Here is a 25,084-nt window from a genome sequence, read left to right as displayed (position 1 = left end):
AGCAGATTGCAGTAGTCTAAACGAGAGGTGACAAGGGTGTGGATAAGGGTTTTGGTAGAGTGCTCGGAAAGAAAGGGGCGGATTTTACGGATGTTGTAAAGAAAGAAACGACAGGTCTTGGCAATCTGCTGGATATGAGCAGAGAAGGAGAGAGAAGAGTCAAAGATGACCCCAAGGTTTCGAGCTGAGGAGACAGGGAGAATGAGAGAGCCATCAACAGAAATAGAAAACGGGGGGAGCGGGGAGGTGGGTTTGGGGGGGGAAAATGAGAAGCTCGGTTTTGGTCATATTTAATTTCAGGTGGCGTTGAGACATCCAGACAGCAATGTCAGACAAGCACGCTGAAACTTTGGTTTGGATGCAAGGTGAGATATCAGGGGTAGAAAGGTAGATTTGGGAGTCATCAGCATAAAGATGGTAGGAAAAGCCATGGGATGAGATTAATGAGCCAAGGGAAGAAGTGTAGATAGAAAAGAGGAGGGGACCAAGAACAGAACCCTGAGGTACGCCGACAGGCAGAGGGATAGAAGTAGAAGAGGATCCACCAGAGTGAACACTAAAGGTGCGGAGGGAGAGGTAGGAAGAGAACCAGGAAAGGACAGAGCCCTGGAATCCAAGTGAGGACAGGGTATCGAGAAGTATGCTGTGATCGACAGTGTCAAACGCAGCGGAAAGATCAAGAAGAATGAGGATGGAATATTGACCTCTGGATTTAGCCAGTAATAGGTCATTGGAGACTTTAGTAAGCGCAGTTTCGGTTGAGTGGAGAGGGCGAAAACCAGATTGTAGTGGGTCAAGAATAGCATGTGAGGAGAGAAAATCAAGGCAGCGGCGGTGAACAGCACGCTCAAGTAATTTGGAGAGAAAAGGAAGGAGGGAGATGGGTCGGTAATTAGAGGGACAAGTAGGGTCGAGTGAAGGCTTCTTAAGGAGAAGTGTGACCACAGCATGTTTAAAGGCAGCAGGGACAGTCGCAGTGGAAAGTGAGAGGTTGAGAATGTGACAGATAAAAGGAATAAGAGTAGGAGAGATGGCATTAAGAAGGTGGGTGGGAATGGGATCAGAGGAACAGGTGGTACATTTTGAGGAAGAAAGGAGAAGTGTAGTTTCCTAAATAGTAACTTCAGGAAAGGAGGAAAGGGAATGAGGGGAAGGAGAGAGAGGGGAACGGACTAGTGGAGGGAGAGGTGGTGAGGTAGAGAAAGCAAGGTTTATCTTTTCAACCTTGTTGTGAAAGAATTCAGCAAGGGTCTGAGGAGATAATGAAGGGGGAGTTGGGGGAGGGGGCACCTTGTGGAGAGAGTTCAATATGGTGAAGAGAAGTTGAGGATTAGAGCCAAGAGAGTTGGTCAGTTGGATATAATAATCCTGTTTGGCACATAAAAGAGCAGATTGGAAGGAGGTCAGCATGAACTTAAAGTGTAAGAAATCAGCAAGGGCCCGAGATTTCCGCCAGAGGCGTTCGGCGGAGCGGGTACAGGAACGTAGGTAGCGGATATTAGAAGTCAGCCAAGGTTGGGGTTTTGTACGCCTTACAGGGCGGGTCATCAAAGGTGCAAGAGTGTCTAAGGCAGAGGATAGAGTATTGTTGTAAGAAGAAACAGCCTTGTTGACAGACGTGGATGGTGCCACAGTAGAGAGGAGGTTTGAAACATGGGAGGATAGAGATGAAGGGTCAATATCGTGAAGATTCCTAGATAAATTAGATAGGATAGGACGGGACTGGGAGGGAGGAGATTTAAGTGTGAAAGTTATAAGATGGTGATCAGAGGAGGGATGATCAGAGGCAAGGAAACTAGAAGGTGAACAGTTGGAGGAGAAGATGAGATCAAGACAGTGACCATTTTGATGAGTGGGGGAGGTGGAGCATAGTTGGAGATTAAAGGAGGATGTTAAAGCGAGTAACTTGGAAATATAAGAGTTGGAAGGATCATTAGCAGGAATATTAAAGTCACCAAGGATGAGAGAGGGGGAGGAAGGATCATGGAAGAAGGCAAGCCAGGCATCAAAGTCACTGAGAAAGGATGAAAGGGACTTATCAGGGGGACGACAAATGACCGCTATTCGAAGAGGCAGAGGAGAGAATAGGCGGATAGAGTGGACTTCAAAGGAGGAAAAACAGTGAGATTGAGGTGGAAGAAGGGGTTGAAATCTGGAGGAGGGAGAGAGAAGTAGTCCAACACCACCCCCACGGCCAGCAGGGCGAGGAGTATGTGAAAATAGATAACCGCCATGGCACAGGGCTGCGACTGAAGCAGAGTCATCAGGGCAGAGCCAGGTTTCTGTTATGGCGAGCAGATGGAGGTGACGCGAGATAAAGAGGTCCTGGATATAGGGGAGTTTGTTACAGATAGAGCGGGCATTCCTTAGGGCGCAAGAGAAGGGCAGAGAAGAGGAGGGGAGTAGAGGAATAGAGATGAGGTTAGAGAGGTCACGGTGAGATCTGTAGAGTTTGGATAATAGCTGGTGAGGAGGGCCAGGATTGGGATTGATGTCACCAGCTGAGAGTAAGAGAAGGAGTAAAAGAGAGCGGAGGAGAGTAGGAGAGGTGTGGCGTCGAAGGCGAGAGGTATTTAGGTGGAATGGGGAAGGCAAAATGGAGGGAAGAAAGAGACGGAGTTTAAAAGCCAAGAGGGAGGAAGAGGGTAGGAGAGAAGGTGAGGTGATGAAGTCAATGAATGGGAAGTGAGTTCCTGTAGCGGAGAGAGGTAGGGGGTGAGGGAAAAGATTAGGAAGGGACAGAGCTAAGAAGAGAATGTGAATAGGGGCCATGAATGATTAAGGTACTTTAGCAACTGGAAAAAGATTAGATACAAAGAGAAAAATGCCCGGAGGCCCTGAGTGGATCGGAGTGGACCTGGGTGTCACCCCGGAGAAGGCTGTAAGGATATGCAGATGAGCTGCAAGTCCTCCACAGCACCTGAAAGGCAGCCGGTGGTAGAACTGGGCACCTCTCAGCTGAGGAAAGGCTTACCAGGGGTTAGGCCGAAGCCAGCATTCCTCCCCCTGAGGGTCGCCTGTGCTCTATACTAGCACCCTCCTCCCACCGACTGTGTCCTGCTTGCCTCTGAGCTAGTCTCCCACTCTCAGATTATTCTCTGGTAATTTCTAGGACACTGGGGCCACACTCCAGGAGTTCCACAGTTTCTAGAAAGCAAACCCAAAAACACAAACCAGGATTCTTAGTCAGTCCAGGACGGCAGAACTAATAAACTATAGGTTTATTATCATGAAAATGAACAGTGAATGTTTGAAAAACCAGATGAAAAGGTACAGCAAGCAATAACAGATAACCACCAAAACAACCCAAACATTAAAACTATCTAACAACAGCAGAGTGGTCCCTCATTAACCGTACATCTGAGAGCCACGGGTGTGCCAACCCTCTCTCACCTGCGGCTAGCGCGCGGCTGAGTTCTCCTCTCTGTGCTCAGGAAGTTCAACAGACCATTAAATCTTTATCAATGGGCACCGCCCCGGGCCTGGATGGCTTTTCCTCAGAGTATTATAAGATTTTGGTGCATAAAATAAGTGTACCGCTCATTCTTTTCTTTGAGGAGGTGGTGTCAGGCGGTGAGCTGCCTGCTAGAGCGAACGAGGCGCTCATTGTTCTGGTTTCCTAAGCCAGGTAAACCCTGGATTTACTGGGGTCCTACCGCCCGATCTTCCTCCTCAACATAGACGTGAAAATCCTAGCCCGAATCTTGGCGGACAGACTAGCCACTCATATTCTTACCCTGGTGGGAGACCATTAGGTAGGCTTTGTCAGGGGATGACACCCAGGTCTGAATGTTCGTAGAGCGCTGCTTGCAGTGACCCAGGCGAAGGCTTCCCAACAGCCACTGCTGCTGGTGGGACTGGATGCAGAGAAGGCTTTCGACCGGGTGAGCTAGGACTATCTTTTCACAGTGCTATGCTTTGTGGGACTCTCTGGATGGTTCTTGCAGGCGGTGAGAACGCTGTACGCAGATCCGGTAGCAAAAGTGTTGGTGAACGGGCCACAATCTCCTAGTTTTCGGGTATGCAGGGGAACCAGACAAGGATGCCCTTTGTTACCCCTCCTGTTTCTATTATAACTGGAACCTCTCCTCTGTGACATTAGGGGAGACCCGACGATTGCTGGTGTGGCACTGCCCCAGCTCACCGTCAAGGCCTTGGCTTACGCAGACAATATCTTGCTGGCTTTAACACACCCCCAGAGCTCCCTGGTCGCAGTGCTAGACACGATTCAGGAATTCAGATATTACTCTGGCTTTCGGCTGAATTTGCAAAAGTCTGAAGCTCTGCCGGTTCCCCTCTCAGTATAGACAACATGGGAGGGGCCCTTCCCGTTAAAGTGGGCCTCTGGCTATCTACATTACTTAGGCATCCAGGTTCCGGCAGTCTTGACACAGCTCTATAACATTAACCTAGCACTGTTGTGGTCTTCGACTAAACTTTCTTTGGAGATGTGGCAACACCTTCCGGTGTCCCTGTGGGGAAGAATCGCGCTATATAATATGACCCTAGTCCCCAAATGGTTCTACATAGTCCAGGTATTGTCACTTTTTAACTTGAGAAGGGATGAACTGGCATTGCATCGCCTGTTAGTAAAGTTCTTTTGGAATGGGAAGAGATCTCGTGTCCCTTTCTCACAGACTTATCTCCCGATGGATAAGGGGGGCCTGGGAGCAGATAGTATTAAGAGGTTTTCTGTTGCGGGTTGTATGAGACACATTAGTGATTGGTTCCGGGGTACCTCATTTTTCCTTTTCCTGATACAGAGTCTAGGGTGCTGAGCTCCTTTTTATATATCATATTTATTGAAAACATGTAAAGATACAACAGGATGTGAAAACAAGTACACATTTTAGCAGAACTCTAACAAAAATCCTGATATTATATGGATTGTATATCCGATTTAACTTTTATTTTTTTTAAACTTCCCCCCCCTCCCTTCCCACCCCCTACCCAACCGAACCCCCCTCCCTATCTTATATTCTCCTTCCTAGTCAATATCAGAACACATTGGTCTTTAAGAGTTCAGTATTCTGCTACGTGCAGTTGGTGTTAATGACTCCCAAAAAGGCAGCCACATTTTACAAAATAAGTCTCCTTTAGGGGAAGCCAAGTCGGCGATCCCCGAGCGTTCTAATGCAGAGAGACATATCATCAAGGACCTCCAGTGCTGGACCGAGGGGCTGTTTTGCTCCAACCAATGCTGGAGGATCACTCGTTTTGCCATCAATGTTGTCCTTCTGAGAAATCCCTTCAAGCCCGGCAACATTGCTGGGGTAATAGAAAAGTTGTCAAATAGTTGTCCAGGTGATGGTTTCCATGTCACTCTCCAAAGCCTTGACACATGTCCAGATAGGTCTCTCCAAAAGTCCTGTACTGAAGAGCAAGTCCAGAACATATGGCCCAGACGAGCTTCTGTCGTCCCACAACGGGGACACTCACTATTATCTCGTAAGGCAGCTCGATATGCTCTGTGGGGTGAAACATGTAGTCTCAATAAAAATTTGTAATTCATTTCTCGCCAATTGACGTTTTCTGTCAATTTGTTAGTGGCTCGGAGACACATCTCTATCTGCGTTGCTGAAAGTCTCAAGCCCAGCTCTTGCGACCATTGTTGGGCAATTTTAGATAGGTCATATTTGGGTGCCAAGTCTCTCAAATAAGCATGATAATATCTTAAAGCTGTTCATTGTTGGGTTTCTAAGTCCAGTAAGTCATTCAAGTACTCCCACGTTTCTGGTGGCAATCCTCTCAAGTCCAATGATTTAGCATAATGTTGCAACTGAAAATAGGCAAACCTATCTAACTCATTCATACCATATTCCTCCTTCAGACTCTCAAAGGTTTTTAGGCCTCCCCGTTCATTTAGCACATGAAAGAGGTACTGGATGCCCCTGGTGCGCCACCTCCGAAAGGTGCTGGAGGTGCTTCCTACTGGGAAATCTGTGTTGCCTTCTAGAGGCAATAAGGGGGACGCCTCCGGGGAGATGCCCTTATATCTACACATCCAACGCCAGGCTTGTCGAAGTGGCCACAGAATTATTGTAAAGTGCCCTAAATTGGGAGCTTTTTTTGCAGATGCATGTAGCCAGTATGCAAAGTGAGTGGGTTTCATGCAAGCAGTCTCTTCAGGTGTACATCTATAAAAGCTTTTGCACCTAAACCAATCCGAAATATGATGGATCCGGCTCGCCATTACAAAGAGATGCAGGTTTAAGAGCCCAAGACCTCCCTTCTCCCTAGGAAGCATGAACCTCGCCATCGGTACTCGTGCCCTTTTGCCCTGTCATAAGAATTCAGACAACTGTCTGTGCATCCAGTGCTCATCCTGGCGGGCGAGTGCTATCGGTATCATCTGACAGATATAAATCCATTTCGGAAATAAGATCATGTTATATAAGGCGATACAGCCCGATAAGGTAAGGGACAGTCCCTTCCACTTTATTATTAAAGTGTCAGCTAAGTGTTTTTTTAGTATCTGCATATTCATTTTTGTAAGTTGAGATAAATCTACTGGGATAATTATCTCTAGGTACTTTACCGCCTCCTCCTCCCAGCGCAAAGGGAAGTCTCCAACCCAGTCCATCCTAACCTGCTGTTTTACTGGCAGGGCCACAGACTTTTGGTAATTTAGCGAGAAGCCTGACACATACGTAAACTCGTCAACCACAGCCAATAACCTTGGTAATGTATCTTGTGGTGGTGTAAGGGTGAGGAATATATCATCAGCAAAAGCCAAAACTTTGACAGGCTGCTTAGGCAAGGAGACCCCCTTTACGTCCGGGTCTTGTAAAATTGTTCTCAATAGGGGTTCCAGGTAGAGTAAAAACAATAGGGGCGAGAGGGGACAACCCTGTCTTACCCCTCTTTGCACCTCCAAACTCAGGGTCGGAACATTATTAACTAATAATCGGGCTGCAGGTCTCGTATACAGTGTTTTAACAGCCTGAAATAGGTATTGCCAATTGACTTTATCAAAAGCTTTTTCCGCGTCCAGACTGGCCAACAGAAGTTGTTCTTTTCGTGTTTGGCAATGAGCTATAGAGAGGAGAACTTTCCTGATGTTCAGCACCGAAGTTCTGCCCTTAACAAAACCTACTTGATGGTCTCCTATCACTGATGGAATATGCAGGGCTAGTCGCTCTGTTAACACCCGGGACAAGATCTTTAAGTCTACATTTAATAAAGAAATTGGTCTGTACGACTCTACCTTATCTCGTGGTTTATTGGGTTTAGGGATAAGGGTGATGAGAGCTTCATTTTCTCTGGCTGAAAAGAAGCCCCGTTCCACCACCGCTTCAAAGTAGTCTACCAATGGGGCACTTATCTATAGTTCTAGCATTTTATAGAATCAGTGGGAAAACCCATCTGGTCCTGGGGATGTACCCAAAGGGAGTGCTTTAATTACTTTCTGGATTTCAGAGAGTTTTAAGGGCTGTGCCAAAGCAGTCTGGGCTGCAGCGGTCAAGTGTGGTATCCCCGCATCATCTAGATAGTCTGTAAGTGATGTGTTGCCGGTCTGTGCATCCTCTCTAAATAAGTCTTTAAAGTAAGAGTGGAAGGCTTCTCTAATGCCGAGTTATGTTGTGAGCCGCTGCCCTTCACTTGTGGTGATCTTGGGAATGAACTGTCTAGGGGTCCATGTATGAGCTAGATGTGCAAGCAATTTCCCTGGTTTATTACCAAATCTCTGGAAATTATGCCTGCGTGCAACAAACTGTGCTGTAACTCTCTCATGTAACATAGAGTTTAGTGCACTCAGGACTGCTGTCATGTTCTCTCGATTAATATTAGAAGGATTTAAGATATAGGTCTTTTTTTGCTTTTTGGTATTCTTTTTCAAGCATTAGTATCCCTGCTGTCAATCGTTTTGCCCGAGCGCTCATGAAGGCTATCAAGTCGCCCCTTAATACTGCCTTAGAAGCTTCCCAAAATATAATAGGCGACGAGCAGGAATCTGCATTCGTTTCTTCATATTGCTTCCATTTGGCTTGCACATATTCTATTAATTTCGGGTCATGCCTCAGATAAGAGGGAAACCGCCATACGTATGGACGGCTCATGCATTCATTGATTTTTATGTCTATCCATACTAGAGCATGGTCCGAAATGGCCATTGCTCCTATACTTGCCAGCTGGACACGGAAAAACCAGGACTGGGAGACCAGGATATAGTCTATTCTAGACCAAGTCAGATGTACCTTGGATTGGTGTGTATAATCTCTATTAGTTGGGTTTAATATTCGCCATGGATCTACCAGTCCCAAGGCCGAGCATAAACCTGGCAGGCCCTTGCCCCTCCCCCCCCAGTAGTAGCCTTGCCCCTCCCCCCTCAGTAGTAGCTCGTACCTGAGAACGATCGAGGGGGAGGTCCTTGACTTGGTTGAAGTCTCCCGCCCACACCCAAGGTAGATCTGGATGCTCAAGGCCTAGTCTTTTCAGCCGCTGAAAGAAGGAGGGGGCAACGCCATTTGGCCCATATACAGCATATAAATAAAATTTTTGGCCTGATAGTTGATGTGGATCAAACAATTCTGCCTTCTGTATCTTTATAGATTAAGCGTGACTTACAGGGCAATCCCTTTCTAAGCAAGACCACCACCCCACTACGTTTACTTCCCGATGAGGAAAAATAACATAATTCTACCCATTGCTGTTTGAGTTTTATGTGTTCTTCATCGGTTAGTTTCGTCTCTTGCAAACATGCGATGTCTACTCTATGCCTCTTCAACATGCTAAGGATCTTGGAGCGCTTCATAGGCGTGGATATGCCCGACACATTCCAGGAAACTATTCGCAATGGTGGATCACCCCCCATGGAATGAACTACGATTTATCATCAACTGTTCAAATGAAACTCCAAATCCCCTAGGCGCCCAGCCTCCCCCAGGGGCATCCATCGCTCTCTGCATGCTCTCCAACCGCTCATACACAATCATGCTTATAATTGCAACTATAGTATCTATAGGATTACTCTGAGTGTTCAATCCTCCAACTGCAACGTACCAGACCAAGTGACCAGGAATTTTATGACTAAGTCCTCCCATCTGCATTTCTCTCTTGTTGAAACCCATCCCTCCTCCCTTCTGTCTACCAACCCCGCCCCCCTCCGTATCCCTGTTACTACCCTTCCCATCTACTCAATCCCACTTTCTTCTTACTCCTAGTGCTGCCTGTTCGAAGCAGGCAGCCAAGTCCGATCTATATTTGCGATAGGACCTCGCCCTCAATCTAGTCTTCGTAAGTTTAAACTGTGAAGTATAGTGCCCCAAAAGAAAAAAAAAAAAAACCTAACATACAGTACAATCTAGCTAACTTGTACAGATAATATAGTTAAACGCTATACAATGCACAGGAACTTGAGGTAGGCCTAACAAGTTCATTAAACTATTGTTCCAGTGTCGAAAATACAGAGCAAGTCCATAGCTCACTTTCATGGTTGTCGCACTGAGCATTGTACTCCTACCTCTCTAATAGAATTACAGTATCTCCCATGTGGTGGTTGTTGGTTTCCACATGGGTGCCTCTCCTGGAATAGCTTTCAAGTTTAGGTCCCAGCCATATGATCAGCGTTTTAGCAATTCCATCTACATAGTAACATAGAAGATGATGGCAGAAAAAGACCTGCACGGTCCATCCAGTCTGCCCAACAAGATAACTCATATTTGCTGCTTTTTGTGTATACCCTACTTTGATTTGTACCTGTGCTCTTCAGGGCACAGACCGTATAAGTCTGCCCAGCACTATCCCCGCCTCCCAACCACCAGCTCTGGCACAGACCGTATAAGTCTGCCCAGCACTATCCTCACCTCCCAACCACCAGCCCTGCCTCCCAACCACCGGCTCTTGGCTGCTTCAACCAGTCCGCTACGGCGTCCGGTGTGGTAAAAGCTTTCCACAGGCCATTTATAAGGATTTTTAATGTAGCTGGATATTGCATTTGGAAACGATGTTGGTGTTCTATTAACTTTCTGCATACTGGTGCAAAAGCTCGTCGCTAAACCGCTACTGCGGCGGAGTAATCTTGAACAATCCGCACTGTTGCACCATCAAATTTTGTCGCCTCTCGCTGGTTTCTATCGTAAAATCATAGCTTTTTGCGGGAAAGAATGAAATTTCGCAATCACCACTCGCGGACGTGTGTCTCTTGTAGGTTGCGGCCCTACTCGGTGGGCCCGCTCCAGGCGGATCGATCTTCCCTCCCCGGCCTCCGGAAATGTCGCCAGCAGCCAGGTTTCAAGGGTTTGCCTGATCTCAGAATCCTTGATGGTCTCGGGGAAGCCAATAAATCTTAAATTTTCACACCTAGAGCGGTTTTCCAGGTCCTCTAGCTTTAGTGAAAAGTCTTGGACTGTTTGTTGAAGCTTCGCCACCGCATCTCCCTGGGATCGATGTTCTTCTTCCACCTCGGCCACGCGCGCTTCTAACTCTCCCGTCCAACGTGCCAAGTTGGACGTTAAGTTGGATATTCCAGCCAGTTGCTCTAAAATTTGGGCAAATCGGGAATCCAATGCCTGACAACGGCTTCAGTCAATTCCGGTATCAAGGTATCTTGATTCACACGAGGTGGCGAAGCTGTTGGAGGACATGTGCTGTTTCTGGAAGAGTCTTCGTGTTTCCATTCCTCTTTCTGCTGCTCATCACACATTCTCACTCTTTCACTCTCATTCCCAAATCCATCATCTGTTGGATAAAATAGAAGAGTTCGATCATTCATTTCACAGCTAAGGAAAAGGATATACTTAAGGTGGGCAGGAATGAGGAGAATGTGCCTACCCCACAAAATCCACTGGAGCACCTGGGCTAGAGGTGGAACATTGTCAGGAGAGCTGGGGGGGGGGGGGGGTTGAAATTAAAAATAAAAAGTTATGTGGGTGCCAGCCCGATATTCAGCAGTTCATGTCCTATGTGAGCCACTTTGGTAAGAACAAAACAGAGAGAGAGAGAGAGTAAAGATGAAAAATGGCAGGGGGCACAGAGAGGGAATGAGGGAGAGAAGAGACATTGCATGGGACAGAAAGAGAAAGAGACAGGAGAGGCTGGATGGCAAGGGGTACAGAGAGAGAGAAGCAGCTTTACTGCAGGGGGCAGAGAGAGTGAGTGAAGAGGCTGCATTGCAACGGGCACAGGGAGATTGAGAAGAGGCTAGGGTGGAGGTGCAGAAGAAAGAAGGAGAGAAATGGAACAGGGGAGGAACGGGGACACAGAAGGCAGATACTGAATATGGGAATAGGGACAGGGACACAGAAGAAATGATGGTGGAAAAAAAAAGTCAAATAGACAAGAGATCCTGGAAAGCAGAAAATGGATGAAACGTGTGTGGGGGGAGGAAGGAAAAAGCAGAAGATGGATGGGGTGGGGGGGAGGAGCAGGAGGCAAATGGGGCTAGGGGTAGAGGGGTTGTGGGGGAGGGGGTTGGAATAGGAGATAGGGCTAGGGGGTGTGGGTGGGGAAGGGAACAGAGTAGAAGATGGATGGGACTGGGGGAAAGGAGCAGGAGTTAGATGGGGCTAGGGGTTATGGGTAGAGGGGAGGGAAATGAAGTAGAAGATGGGGGTGGGGAGGAGCAGTAGGTGGATGGGGCTAGATGGTATAGGTAGAGGGGAGGGGAACAGAGTAAAAGTGATGGGCAGACTCTTCAGGTGGCCGCAGGGTAACCCCAGGAAGGTACTAGGTGTTTCAAGATACAGACGTACTGATTTTGGTAAAATGGGGGAATATCTGAAGAAGGAGCTGATGGCATGGGGGTCAAGATTGGTGAAGCGGAAGTGCAGTGGTCCAAGCTGAAAACTGCTATAAATAAGACAACCGATCTTTACACAAGGAAAGTAAACAAAAACAAGAGAAACGGGAAGCCTATGTGGTTCTCCAAACAAGTACCTGAAAAAATAAAAGAGGCTTTCTTCAAGAAATACAAAAGAACACAATGAGAGGATCACGGAAAAGATTATCGGATTAAACTTAAAGAAGCGAAGAAGGAAATACAGCTATTGGGGAACGGAATTGCAAGACTGAAAGACGCTGAGAATAGCTATGCGGAGAGTGATGAGGATAAAGTGAATGTGCTAAACAAATACTTTGCTTCAGTGTTCACGGAATAAAATTCTGGAGAAGGATCTTAGTTGGTTGAGGAGGGAATATCTGAGAATGGAGTGGATACAGCGCCGTTCATAGAAGAAAGCGTTTATAAACAGCTCAAAAACCTGAAAGTGGAAAAAGCTACAGAGCTGGATAGGATACATCCCAGTGAGGGAGTGTTTTTTGCCTCTATGTCACTGATCAGGTAGGATTTATTACTGGAAGGCAAGCAGCAGATGGTAGAAGAGTACTTTCCATCTATGAAGGGTGAAATACAAAAGAGGTGTATAGACTCTTTGCTTTCGTATCAGACTGCTAAACTAGACAAGGAAATTTCTTCCTGGATAGTTCAGGCATCAAGCTCAAAACAGATTTGTTTCAGAATTATGGAAGGAAATGAACATATTAGTTTTCATTCATGATAATATGCTGTAATTTCTGGTTTGTCTAGTCTTGTTGTATGTAACCCACACAGAACTGCGAGGTATTGCGGACTATAAAAACAAAATGTTATTGTCACCAAACGCCTAGCGCCCGCCTGAGGTTAACCCTGTGGCCACCTGGAGGGTCTGTCTCCAACATTGCTCAGGACCGCCTGCACCTGGGCATGTACTACTACTACTACTACTATTTAGCATTTCTATAGCGCTACAAGGCATACGCAGCGCTGCACAAAGAGCTTACAATCTAATAGACAAAAAAATAAATAAAGTAAGCAAATCAAATCAATTAATGTGAACGGGAAGGAAGAGAGGAGGGTAGGTGGAGGCGAGTGGTTACAAGTGGTTACGAGTCAAAAGCAATGTTAAAGAGGTGGGCTTTCAGTCTAGATTTAAAGGTGGCCAAGGATGGGGCAAGACGTAGGGGCTCAGGAAGTTTATTCCAGGCGTAGGGTGCAGCGAGACAGAAGGCACGAAGTCTGGAGTTGGCAGTAGTGGAGAAGGGAACAGATAAGAAGGATTTATCCATGGAGCGGAGTGCACGGGAAGGGGTGTAGGGAAGGACGAGTGTGGAGAGATACTGGGGAGTAGCAGAGTGAATACATTTATAGGTTAGTAGAAGAAGTTTGAACAGGATGCGAAAACGGATAGGGAGCCAGTGAAGGGTCTTGAGGAGAGGGGTAGTATGAGTAAAGCGACCCTGGCGGAAGATGAGACGGGCAGCAGAGTTTTGAACCGACTGGAGAGGGGAGAGGTGACTAAGTGGGAGGCCAGCAAGAAGCAGATTGCAGTAGTCTAAACGAGAGGTGACAAGGGTGTGGATAAGGGTTTTGGTAGAGTGCTCGGAAAGAAAGGGGCGGATTTTACGGATGTTGTAAAGAAAGAAACGACAGGTCTTGGCAATCTGCTGGATATGAGCAGAGAAGGAGAGAGAAGAGTCAAAGATGACCCCAAGGTTTCGAGCTGAGGAGACAGGGAGAATGAGAGAGCCATCAACAGAAATAGAAAACGGGGGGAGCGGGGAGGTGGGTTTGGGGGGGGAAAATGAGAAGCTCGGTTTTGGTCATATTTAATTTCAGGTGGCGTTGAGACATCCAGACAGCAATGTCAGACAAGCACGCTGAAACTTTGGTTTGGATGCAAGGTGAGATATCAGGGGTAGAAAGGTAGATTTGGGAGTCATCAGCATAAAGATGGTAGGAAAAGCCATGGGATGAGATTAATGAGCCAAGGGAAGAAGTGTAGATAGAAAAGAGGAGGGGACCAAGAACAGAACCCTGAGGTACGCCGACAGGCAGAGGGATAGAAGTAGAAGAGGATCCACCAGAGTGAACACTAAAGGTGCGGAGGGAGAGGTAGGAAGAGAACCAGGAAAGGACAGAGCCCTGGAATCCAAGTGAGGACAGGGTATCGAGAAGTATGCTGTGATCGACAGTGTCAAACGCAGCGGAAAGATCAAGAAGAATGAGGATGGAATATTGACCTCTGGATTTAGCCAGTAATAGGTCATTGGAGACTTTAGTAAGCGCAGTTTCGGTTGAGTGGAGAGGGCGAAAACCAGATTGTAGTGGGTCAAGAATAGCATGTGAGGAGAGAAAATCAAGGCAGCGGCGGTGAACAGCACGCTCAAGTAATTTGGAGAGAAAAGGAAGGAGGGAGATGGGTCGGTAATTAGAGGGACAAGTAGGGTCGAGTGAAGGCTTCTTAAGGAGAAGTGTGACCACAGCATGTTTAAAGGCAGCAGGGACAGTCGCAGTGGAAAGTGAGAGGTTGAGAATGTGACAGATAAAAGGAATAAGAGTAGGAGAGATGGCATTAAGAAGGTGGGTGGGAATGGGATCAGAGGAACAGGTGGTACATTTTGAGGAAGAAAGGAGAAGTGTAGTTTCCTAAATAGTAACTTCAGGAAAGGAGGAAAGGGAATGAGGGGAAGGAGAGAGAGGGGAACGGACTAGTGGAGGGAGAGGTGGTGAGGTAGAGAAAGCAAGGTTTATCTTTTCAACCTTGTTGTGAAAGAATTCAGCAAGGGTCTGAGGAGATAATGAAGGGGGAGTTGGGGGAGGGGGCACCTTGTGGAGAGAGTTCAATATGGTGAAGAGAAGTTGAGGATTAGAGCCAAGAGAGTTGGTCAGTTGGATATAATAATCCTGTTTGGCACATAAAAGAGCAGATTGGAAGGAGGTCAGCATGAACTTAAAGTGTAAGAAATCAGCAAGGGCCCGAGATTTCCGCCAGAGGCGTTCGGCGGAGCGGGTACAGGAACGTAGGTAGCGGATATTAGAAGTCAGCCAAGGTTGGGGTTTTGTACGCCTTACAGGGCGGGTCATCAAAGGTGCAAGAGTGTCTAAGGCAGAGGATAGAGTATTGTTGTAAGAAGAAACAGCCTCGTTGACAGACGTGGATGGTGCCACAGTAGAGAGGAGGTTTGAAACATGGGAGGATAGAGATGAAGGGTCAATATCGTGAAGATTCCTAGATAAATTAGATAGGATAGGACGGGACTGGGAGGGAGGAGATTTAAGTGTGAAAGTTATAAGATGGTGATCAGAGGAGGGATGATCAGAGGCAAGGAAACTAGAAGGTGAACAGTTGGAGGAGAAGATGAGATCAAGACAGTGACCATTTTGATGAGTGGGGGAGGTGGAGCATAGTTGGAGATTAAAGGAGGATGTTAAAGCGAGTAACTTGGAAATATAAGAGTTGGAAGGATCATTAGCAGGAATATTAAAGTCACCAAGGATGAGAGAGGGGGAGGAAGGATCATGGAAGAAGGCAAGCCAGGCATCAAAGTCACTGAGAAAGGATGAAAGTCTCAAGCCCAGCTCTTGCGACCATTGTTGGGCAATTTTAGATAGGTCATATTTGGGTGCCAAGTCTCTCAAATAAGCATGATAATATCTTAAAGCTGTTCATTGTTGGGTTTCTAAGTCCAGTAAGTCATTCAAGTACTCCCACGTTTCTGGTGGCAATCCTCTCAAGTCCAATGATTTAGCATAATGTTGCAACTGAAAATAGGCAAACCTATCTAACTCATTCATACCATATTCCTCCTTCAGACTCTCAAAGGTTTTTAGGCCTCCCCGTTCATTTAGCACATGAAAGAGGTACTGGATGCCCCTGGTGCGCCACCTCCGAAAGGTGCTGGAGGTGCTTCCTACTGGGAAATCTGTGTTGCCTTCTAGAGGCAATAAGGGGGACGCCTCCGGGGAGATGCCCTTATATCTACACATCCAACGCCAGGCTTGTCGAAGTGGCTACAGAATTATTGTAAAGTGCCCTAAATTGGGAGCTTTTTTTGCAGATGCATGTAGCCAGTATGCAAAGTGAGTGGGTTTCATGCAAGCAGTCTCTTCAGGTGTACATCTATAAAAGCTTTTGCACCTAAACCAATCCGAAATATGATGGATCCGGCTCGCCATTACAAAGAGATGCAGGTTTAAGAGCCCAAGACCTCCCTTCTCCCTAGGAAGCATGAACCTCGCCATCGGTACTCGTGCCCTTTTGCCCTGTCATAAGAATTCAGACAACTGTCTGTGCATCCAGTGCTCATCCTGGCGGGCGAGTGCTATCGGTATCATCTGACAGATATAAATCCATTTCGGAAATAAGATCATGTTATATAAGGCGATACAGCCCGATAAGGTAAGGGACAGTCCCTTCCACTTTATTATTAAAGTGTCAGCTAAGTGTTTTTTTAGTATCTGCATATTCATTTTTGTAAGTTGAGATAAATCTACTGGGATAATTATCTCTAGGTACTTTACCGCCTCCTCCTCCCAGCGCAAAGGGAAGTCTCCAACCCAGTCCATCCTAACCTGCTGTTTTACTGGCAGGGCCACAGACTTTTGGTAATTTAGCGAGAAGCCTGACACATACGTAAACTCGTCAACCACAGCCAATAACCTTGGTAATGTATCTTGTGGTGGTGTAAGGGTGAGGAATATATCATCAGCAAAAGCCAAAACTTTGACAGGCTGCTTAGGCAAGGAGACCCCCTTTACGTCCGGGTCTTGTAAAATTGTTCTCAATAGGGGTTCCAGGTAGAGTAAAAACAATAGGGGCGAGAGGGGACAACCCTGTCTTACCCCTCTTTGCACCTCCAAACTCAGGGTCGGAACATTATTAACTAATAATCGGGCTGCAGGTCTCGTATACAGTGTTTTAACAGCCTGAAATAGGTATTGCCAACTGACTTTATCAAAAGCTTTTTCCGCGTCCAGACTGGCCAACAGAAGTTGTTCTTTTCGTGTTTGGCAATGAGCTATAGAGAGGAGAACTTTCCTGATGTTCAGCACCGAAGTTCTGCCCTTAACAAAACCTACTTGATGGTCTCCTATCACTGATGGAATATGCAGGGCTAGTCGCTCTGTTAACACCCGGGACAAGATCTTTAAGTCTACATTTAATAAAGAAATTGGTCTGTACGACTCTACCTTATCTCGTGGTTTATTGGGTTTAGGGATAAGGGTGATGAGAGCTTCATTTTCTCTGGCTGAAAAGAAGCCCCGTTCCACCACCGCTTCAAAGTAGTCTACCAATGGGGCACTTATCTATAGTTCTAGCATTTTATAGAATCAGTGGGAAAACCCATCTGGTCCTGGGGATGTACCCAAAGGGAGTGCTTTAATTACTTTCTGGATTTCAGAGAGTTTTAAGGGCTGTGCCAAAGCAGTCTGGGCTGCAGCGGTCAAGTGTGGTATCCCCGCATCATCTAGATAGTCTGTAAGTGATGTGTTGCCGGTCTGTGCATCCTCTCTAAATAAGTCTTTAAAGTAAGAGTGGAAGGCTTCTCTAATGCCGAGTTATGTTGTGAGCCGCTGCCCTTCACTTGTGGTGATCTTGGGAATGAACTGTCTAGGGGTCCATGTATGAGCTAGATGTGCAAGCAATTTCCCTGGTTTATTACCAAATCTCTGGAAATTATGCCTGCGTGCAACAAACTGTGCTGTAACTCTCTCATGTAACATAGAGTTTAGTGCACTCAGGACTGCTGTCATGTTCTCTCGATTAATATTAGAAGGATTTAAGATATAGGTCTTTTTTTGCTTTTTGGTATTCTTTTTCAAGCATTAGTATCCCTGCTGTCAATCGTTTTGCCCGAGCGCTCATGAAGGCTATCAAGTCGCCCCTTAATACTGCCTTAGAAGCTTCCCAAAATATAATAGGCGACGAGCAGGAATCTGCATTCGTTTCTTCATATTGCTTCCATTTGGCTTGCACATATTCTATTAATTTCGGGTCATGCCTCAGATAAGAGGGAAACCGCCATACGTATGGACGGCTCATGCATTCATTGATTTTTATGTCTATCCATACTAGAGCATGGTCCGAAATGGCCATTGCTCCTATACTTGCCAGCTGGACACGGAAAAACCAGGACTGGGAGACCAGGATATAGTCTATTCTAGACCAAGTCAGATGTACCTTGGATTGGTGTGTATAATCTCTATTAGTTGGGTTTAATATTCGCCATGGATCTACCAGTCCCAAGGCCGAGCATAAACCTGGCAGGCCCTTGCCCCTCCCCCCCAGTAGTAGCCTTGCCCCTCCCCCCCTCAGTAGTAGCTCGTACCTGAGAACGATCGAGGGGGAGGTCCTTGACTTGGTTGAAGTCTCCCGCCCACACCCAAGGTAGATCTGGATGCTCAAGGCCTAGTCTTTTCAGCCGCTGAAAGAAGGAGGGGGCAACGCCATTTGGCCCATATACAGCATATAAATAAAATTTTTGGCCTGATAGTTGATGTGGATCAAACAATTCTGCCTTCTGTATCTTTATAGATTAAGCGTGACTTACAGGGCAATCCCTTTCTAAGCAAGACCACCACCCCACTACGTTTACTTCCCGATGAGGAAAAATAACATAATTCTACCCATTGCTGTTTGAGTTTTATGTGTTCTTCATCGGTTAGTTTCGTCTCTTGCAAACATGCGATGTCTACTCTATGCCTCTTCAACATGCTAAGGATCTTGGAGCGCTTCATAGGCGTGGATATGCCCGACACATTCCAGGAAACTATTCGCAATGGTGGATCACCCCCCATGGAATGAACTACGATTTATCATCAACTGTTCAAATGAAACTCCAAATCCCCTAGGCGCCCAGCCTCCCCCAGGGGCATCCATCGCTCTCTGCATGCTCTCCAACCGCTCATACACAATCATGCTTATAATTGCAACTATAGTATCTATAGGATTACTCTGAGTGTTCAATCCTCCAACTGCAACGTACCAGACCAAGTGACCAGGAATTTTATGACTAAGTCCTCCCATCTGCATTTCTCTCTTGTTGAAACCCATCCCTCCTCCCTTCTGTCTACCAACCCCGCCCCCCTCCGTATCCCTGTTACTACCCTTCCCATCTACTCAATCCCACTTTCTTCTTACTCCTAGTGCTGCCTGTTCGAAGCAGGCAGCCAAGTCCGATCTATATTTGCGATAGGACCTCGCCCTCAATCTAGTCTTCGTAAGTTTAAACTGTGAAGTATAGTGCCCCAAAAGAAAAAAAAAAAAAACCTAACATACAGTACAATCTAGCTAACTTGTACAGATAATATAGTTAAACGCTATACAATGCACAGGAACTTGAGGTAGGCCTAACAAGTTCATTAAACTATTGTTCCAGTGTCGAAAATACAGAGCAAGTCCATAGCTCACTTTCATGGTTGTCGCACTGAGCATTGTACTCCTACCTCTCTAATAGAATTACAGTATCTCCCATGTGGTGGTTGTTGGTTTCCACATGGGTGCCTCTCCTGGAATAGCTTTCAAGTTTAGGTCCCAGCCATATGATCAGCGTTTTAGCAATTCCATCTACATAGTAACATAGAAGATGATGGCAGAAAAAGACCTGCACGGTCCATCCAGTCTGCCCAACAAGATAACTCATATTTGCTGCTTTTTGTGTATACCCTACTTTGATTTGTACCTGTGCTCTTCAGGGCACAGACCGTATAAGTCTGCCCAGCACTATCCCCGCCTCCCAACCACCAGCTCTGGCACAGACCGTATAAGTCTGCCCAGCACTATCCTCACCTCCCAACCACCAGCCCTGCCTCCCAACCACCGGCTCTTGGCTGCTTCAACCAGTCCGCTACGGCGTCCGGTGTGGTAAAAGCTTTCCACAGGCCATTTATAAGGATTTTTAATGTAGCTGGATATTGCATTTGGAAACGATGTTGGTGTTCTATTAACTTTCTGCATACTGGTGCAAAAGCTCGTCGCTAAACCGCTACTGCGGCGGAGTAATCTTGAACAATCCGCACTGTTGCACCATCAAATTTTGTCGCCTCTCGCTGGTTTCTATAGTGTCGTAAAATCATAGCTTTTTGCGGGAAAGAATGAAATTTCGCAATCACCACTCGCGGACGTGTGTCTCTTGTAGGTTGCGGCCCTACTCGGTGGGCCCGCTCCAGGCGGATCGATCTTCCCTCCCCGGCCTCCGGAAATGTCGCCAGCAGCCAGGTTTCAAGGGTTTGCCTGATCTCAGAATCCTTGATGGTCTCGGGGAAGCCAATAAATCTTAAATTTTCACACCTAGAGCGGTTTTCCAGGTCCTCTAGCTTTAGTGAAAAGTCTTGGACTGTTTGTTGAAGCTTCGCCACCGCATCTCCCTGGGATCGATGTTCTTCTTCCACCTCGGCCACGCGCGCTTCTAACTCTCCCGTCCAACGTGCCAAGTTGGACGTTAAGTTGGATATTCCAGCCAGTTGCTCTAAAATTTGGGCAAATCGGGAATCCAATGCCTGACAACGGCTTCAGTCAATTCCGGTATCAAGGTATCTTGATTCACACGAGGTGGCGAAGCTGTTGGAGGAGCCAGCGCCATATTGGAATCCGCTGGCTTCTGTTTTTCTTCTTTGCGTTGCGCTGCTCTTTGTATCTGGGCCATAGCAGTACAGGTCAAATATTTGTCCATATATAGCGCGTGTATTCCAGCTGAGCGTGGTAAGTTTTCTGTACTCGTCGGCCATAAAAAAAACTCCAATTTCGGGCGAGGTCCCGAGCAGCTGAAGCAACCTACGTCTGCTCCTGCTTACCGCATCACGTGACCCCCCCCTGAGTTCCTTCCATTTTAGCTATTGGTTGCATGCACCGGCTGGGCGTGCCCCCACGAAGCCGGGTTTTGCTCTTCTTTTCTTACCTTTACAGAGAGCATGGCACTGGATTTGCAAACTACATGGGTTTGACGTCCCCGCTATTGCCAATAGGGGGCAATGCTGATTTTCCGGTGGGTACGTCCACAGCAGTTTTCCGGGAGTGGAGAGAGGGGGGGACCATTTTCCTTTTCCAAGTCCTGAAGAAGGTGGGCACTTGTAAATCATTCCAGGAGTTGTATGCGGGCGGCCACTTGTCCCCCTGGACTTTTTTGTCCTACCTGCAATTGTGACATTATATTGCATCCTTGCCGGGGGACTCTTTGACCTCTAAGAGACGGTAACCATTAACAGAGCTCTATGACCTGGAGGCGCAGCTTCTGGTTCCCCTAAAACATTTTCATAACCAAATTAGAGAAGCATCCCCTGGGGTGCACTATGGAACCTTAGTGCAGTCTTGGTCTGGGGAATTAGGGTGTAGAGTCCAGGAAAAGTCATTGCAGGCATGCATAACTACTTGTTACAGAACGTTTGGGAGTGCGACTCTACGAGAACTACAACATAAATTTATTATGCGCCTGTATATTTCTCCGCACAGAGCCTTCAGGACTACCTTGAGACCCCAAGACGACTGTCCGAAGTGTGCGGGACAGGGGGCGCATTTGGGCCACATGTTTTGGCTATGCCCCCCGGTGCGAACCTTCTGGAACTCTATATGTACCTTTGTGTCTAGGCTCTGGGGGATCGAGTGGCGTCCCACTCCTATGCTTTTGTTTGATGTTTATCGGGTGATGGGTCGTTGAAGGAGGGGGAAGCTCGCGTTTCTTCGGCGAGCATTCATTATGGGGAAAAAGACTGTACTATCTGTTTGGTTGTGAGCAGAACAGCATGCGCTGCAGACGTGGTGGTATCTGATGATCTCCCTGAGTGCAGTGGAACGTAAAGATGTAGAAGATCTGGCCTCGCAAAGGGGAGACCGCTTGTTTCAATGCTGGTCTCCCTTCTGGGATACCTTGACACTGACAGCCCGCAGTCGGATTCTGAACGGGTAAAGTCCACACGAGTAGGGTAGGGAAGGGTGGGGGAGGGGGGGTTAGGAGAAGGTTATGGGTAGTAAGTCAAAGAATCTAGTGGATGTTATAACAAAAAGAAAATGTTGGAACATGTTACAGTTGACTGTTGTTAACCACAATCTTCTTTTGAATAAATAAAGTTATAAAAAAAACCTATCTAACACTTGTTACTACCTGGGTAGCACCTGGGGAGTTCAGGAACTTAATTGTTCACAAGAATTGGACAGGATCTCAGGACAGAGACGTTCCTCCTCTGTACCCCCACCCTGAGAATAAAGAAAAATCCAGTACCTCCTGGCTAGTTTGAATTCCAGGGCTAATCAGAGCATCAACTTTGAAACTATCTGGCCAATGATTGCAGATTGCCTTTCCATAAGCTTAAACTGGAAAAAAGAAAGCCTTTTTTTTCTGCTACAGCTTTAAAACTCAAAACAAGAGCCATCTGCTGGCCAACTAGTAGAAAAACATTTCATGAAATAATACAGTTTTCAGGCTTAGAAACCCAGTGTTTCGTCACAGTTATGTTATCTTTTGGAAGGCACATCAAGAGTGGATACCTATGATAGCAGAAGCAGTGTCGCTCGTTGCTTGCCTTGGTGGTAGGGAAATTAAAGGACTTATAATAGGAGGTAAGGAACATAGACTCTCCTTGTTTGCAGATGATCTTTTGATATTGAGTCAAGGTACAGAAAAAGCCCAAATGGCTTTACAGGAGCAAACGGCAAAATATGGAAGCTTGTTGGGATTCATAGCTAACCCCACTAAGACAGAGATTTTGAATACATCCCTTCCAAAAGGGGAGGAGACAAATCTTAGGAAATGTTTTCCCTTTCAATGGGTTTAGTATCTCTGTATCAAACTTGGGGCAGACTGGGAGACACTCTGTAGTTGGTATCGAGATTTAGAGAGGTGGGATTAATTAATACTGTTCAAGAGAGGAAGGATGGGGGCAGTGAGAATGATGGTTCTCCTTAAAATTTTATATTTATTCCAAGTTCTTCTTGTTGAACTACCTCATAGAAAGATATTTTGCTTTATATAGGGAAGGAAGAGATCCAGAGTAGCCCGGGAGCCTGTATTCCAGTCTAAAGGGAATGGGGGGATGGGTATACCCAATCTGGAAAAATACTACCAAGATGCACAACCTAAGGCAGAGTAGCAGGTACCCCCAACCCAACCCAAACAATGGGTGCTAGCAGAACAAAAGGCTAGTACGTTTCAGTTGAAGATTCTCTCCTGGGCAGCTAGAATGCTCAAACACATTCAAGAGGTCCAAAACCCCTTTACGAGGACCACTATGAACCTATGGCTCAAGACACATCCCCATTTATTGAAGAATAAGACATGGGACATACGAATAAGATTGTACCCGAGCTAGGCAATAGCTTGTTTCAAAGATGGGAAAGACATGGTCTTCTCTATTTTGGTCAATTTATAGGCGATAACCAAATTCTACATTTTGGAACGTTATAAGTTCACTATCAACTAGCAGCTAGAGATGTTATTCCCTTATCTTCAAGATAAATGTTTCATTCAGGTAGAACAACTAATAGCAGGGGGCGGAGGCCTTAAGTCAGCTTTTGAAACTTTAGTGGGTGGACAAGTTGGTAGGGGTTATATATCTTTTGTTTATGGGCTCCTCAACACCTTATATAAATGGAAGGCTACCTACAGGGGGGCATGGGAGAGGAATGAGAAAATGTCTCAATGCGATCTCATAAACTGTCACCTGCACCTCACATTTTTGAGAATGGTCTTAAGGTACTGGTGAGATGGCATTACTCTCTATCTAGACTGCAAGCCATTATGAGGAAAGGGGATGGTTTATGTTGGAGAGGGTGTAGCCGGAGGGGAATATATACTCACATCTGGAGGGAATGTCCTAGGGTCCAAAAATTATGGAAGGAGGTATCTGCATATGGGCAACAGTTACTCGAGACTCATATAGCGTGTACTATGGAAAATGCCCTTCTAAGTGGGAGAGTGGAAGAGATAACGGGAGCTATGGATACATTAATGCTACTGGTTTTTACAGCAGTTCGACTGCTGATTGCCTCACATTGGCATACACGGGCCATGCCAAAACAGACTGTATATTATATGTAAACAATATAGATTGACAACCTTAAAATCTAATAAATGCAAATATCAAGAAATGTGGGGCGATTCCTCCAGTTGGAAGGACAATCTGAGTTTTGGGGAGGGGAGTGAGGGGAAGGGGAGAGATAAGGGATGTGGAGGGTCTACTTTTACTTTTTCATTATTGGGGGTGGCAGTTTGTTATGTAACAAAATGTACACTTGTTCTTAATTTTTTCTGTTAAGAGATACTGTCAGTTATTTTGCTAGAAAATTAATAAACAAAGTTAGAAATGGCAGTCGCAACTTCTCGTGGCTGCCTGCATGAGGTTGTGGCTGCCATTTTGGAATTGGGAATGGCATCATTACAATAAACTGCATTATATACTGTGATTTGTATTAACCTATCAGCAACACAAAATGTCCATGACTAAGTCAAACTGAACCATGTTCATCAGTCATGTCCCTACACAACAGTGCAAAAGACTCTCCACCTCCAGAAGCCCTTTCAACAGTACAGATTTCACAACCCCAAGACACTCTAGGATAAAGGGTTTTGCAGACCAGATCCCACCGCTGGGATACCCATCTCTATCCGTGCCTCCTCCATCTCCACAGACAGTTTAATCTGTCCAAAGTAGGGAAACACACAGAGGGAGGAGAAGAGGAGATGACAACCTTTTATCTCACCAGCGCTGAATTCCTGAATGATTCCAGCTGACTTTAGGAAAGATGTGCAGGAGGAATTCTATACTTACCTGTTATAGAAGTCAGGGTCTGCTCAGACATCTCTGATTCAGGATTTTCCATGAAGGGGATATCTTCCTCTTGCTTAATACTCAGGGAGAACACAGATGTTACAATTGGAAGGTCTGTGATGAGAAAACACATTCACAAGGATTCACGAGGTTTCTGATAATACTAAATTAGGAAACTGATTTTAAGTGGCCAAATGTTTGATGTTATTCACCCATCTCCTGTGATCTAAAAATGCAAAGCCCATTAAATCCCAAACATTTACTTACTGTTGAAGTCATTTGGATTTTCTTTTCCCTCCCACTCAAATTGTTGAGTGAAATATTTCTCATCTTCCTTTTTAATCTTGAATATAACATCAGGATTAAGAATTAAATAACCTGTTGATAATAAGTAGGAAAATTACATTTAAATTGTAATTGTAGAATCCCTCGGGAGGTTCCCTCTGCTTCATGTTTTGATGGAGCAGTGCGTGATTTGTGCATGGAGGTCTGTGTACAGATATCTTGAGACGTGTGTATTTGACTGACAAAGCTTGGAGAGAAGAGGCAGCAGTGCTCCGACACCTG

The 25,084-nt window shown here is 46.1% G+C and overlaps 1 long non-coding RNA gene across 1 annotated transcript; it reads right to left on the bottom strand.

The window, feature by feature from the left end:
- Positions 1-10,595: 10,595 nt before the first annotated feature.
- Positions 10,596-24,826, bottom strand: LOC115461725. The gene is made up of 3 exons (XR_003940748.1): positions 24,785-24,826; positions 24,518-24,631; positions 10,596-10,680 (listed from the first exon to the last, which is right to left on the bottom strand). It is a non-coding gene; the product is annotated as an uncharacterized LOC115461725 (long non-coding RNA).
- Between the last annotated feature and the right edge of the window lie 258 nt (positions 24,827-25,084).

This window comes from Microcaecilia unicolor, chromosome 2 (assembly GCF_901765095.1).
Source record: "Microcaecilia unicolor chromosome 2, aMicUni1.1, whole genome shotgun sequence".
Taxonomy (NCBI): Eukaryota; Metazoa; Chordata; class Amphibia; order Gymnophiona; family Siphonopidae; genus Microcaecilia; species Microcaecilia unicolor.
The sequence above is the reverse complement of the archived record's forward strand: the minus strand, read 5'-3'. Positions and strand labels throughout refer to the sequence as shown.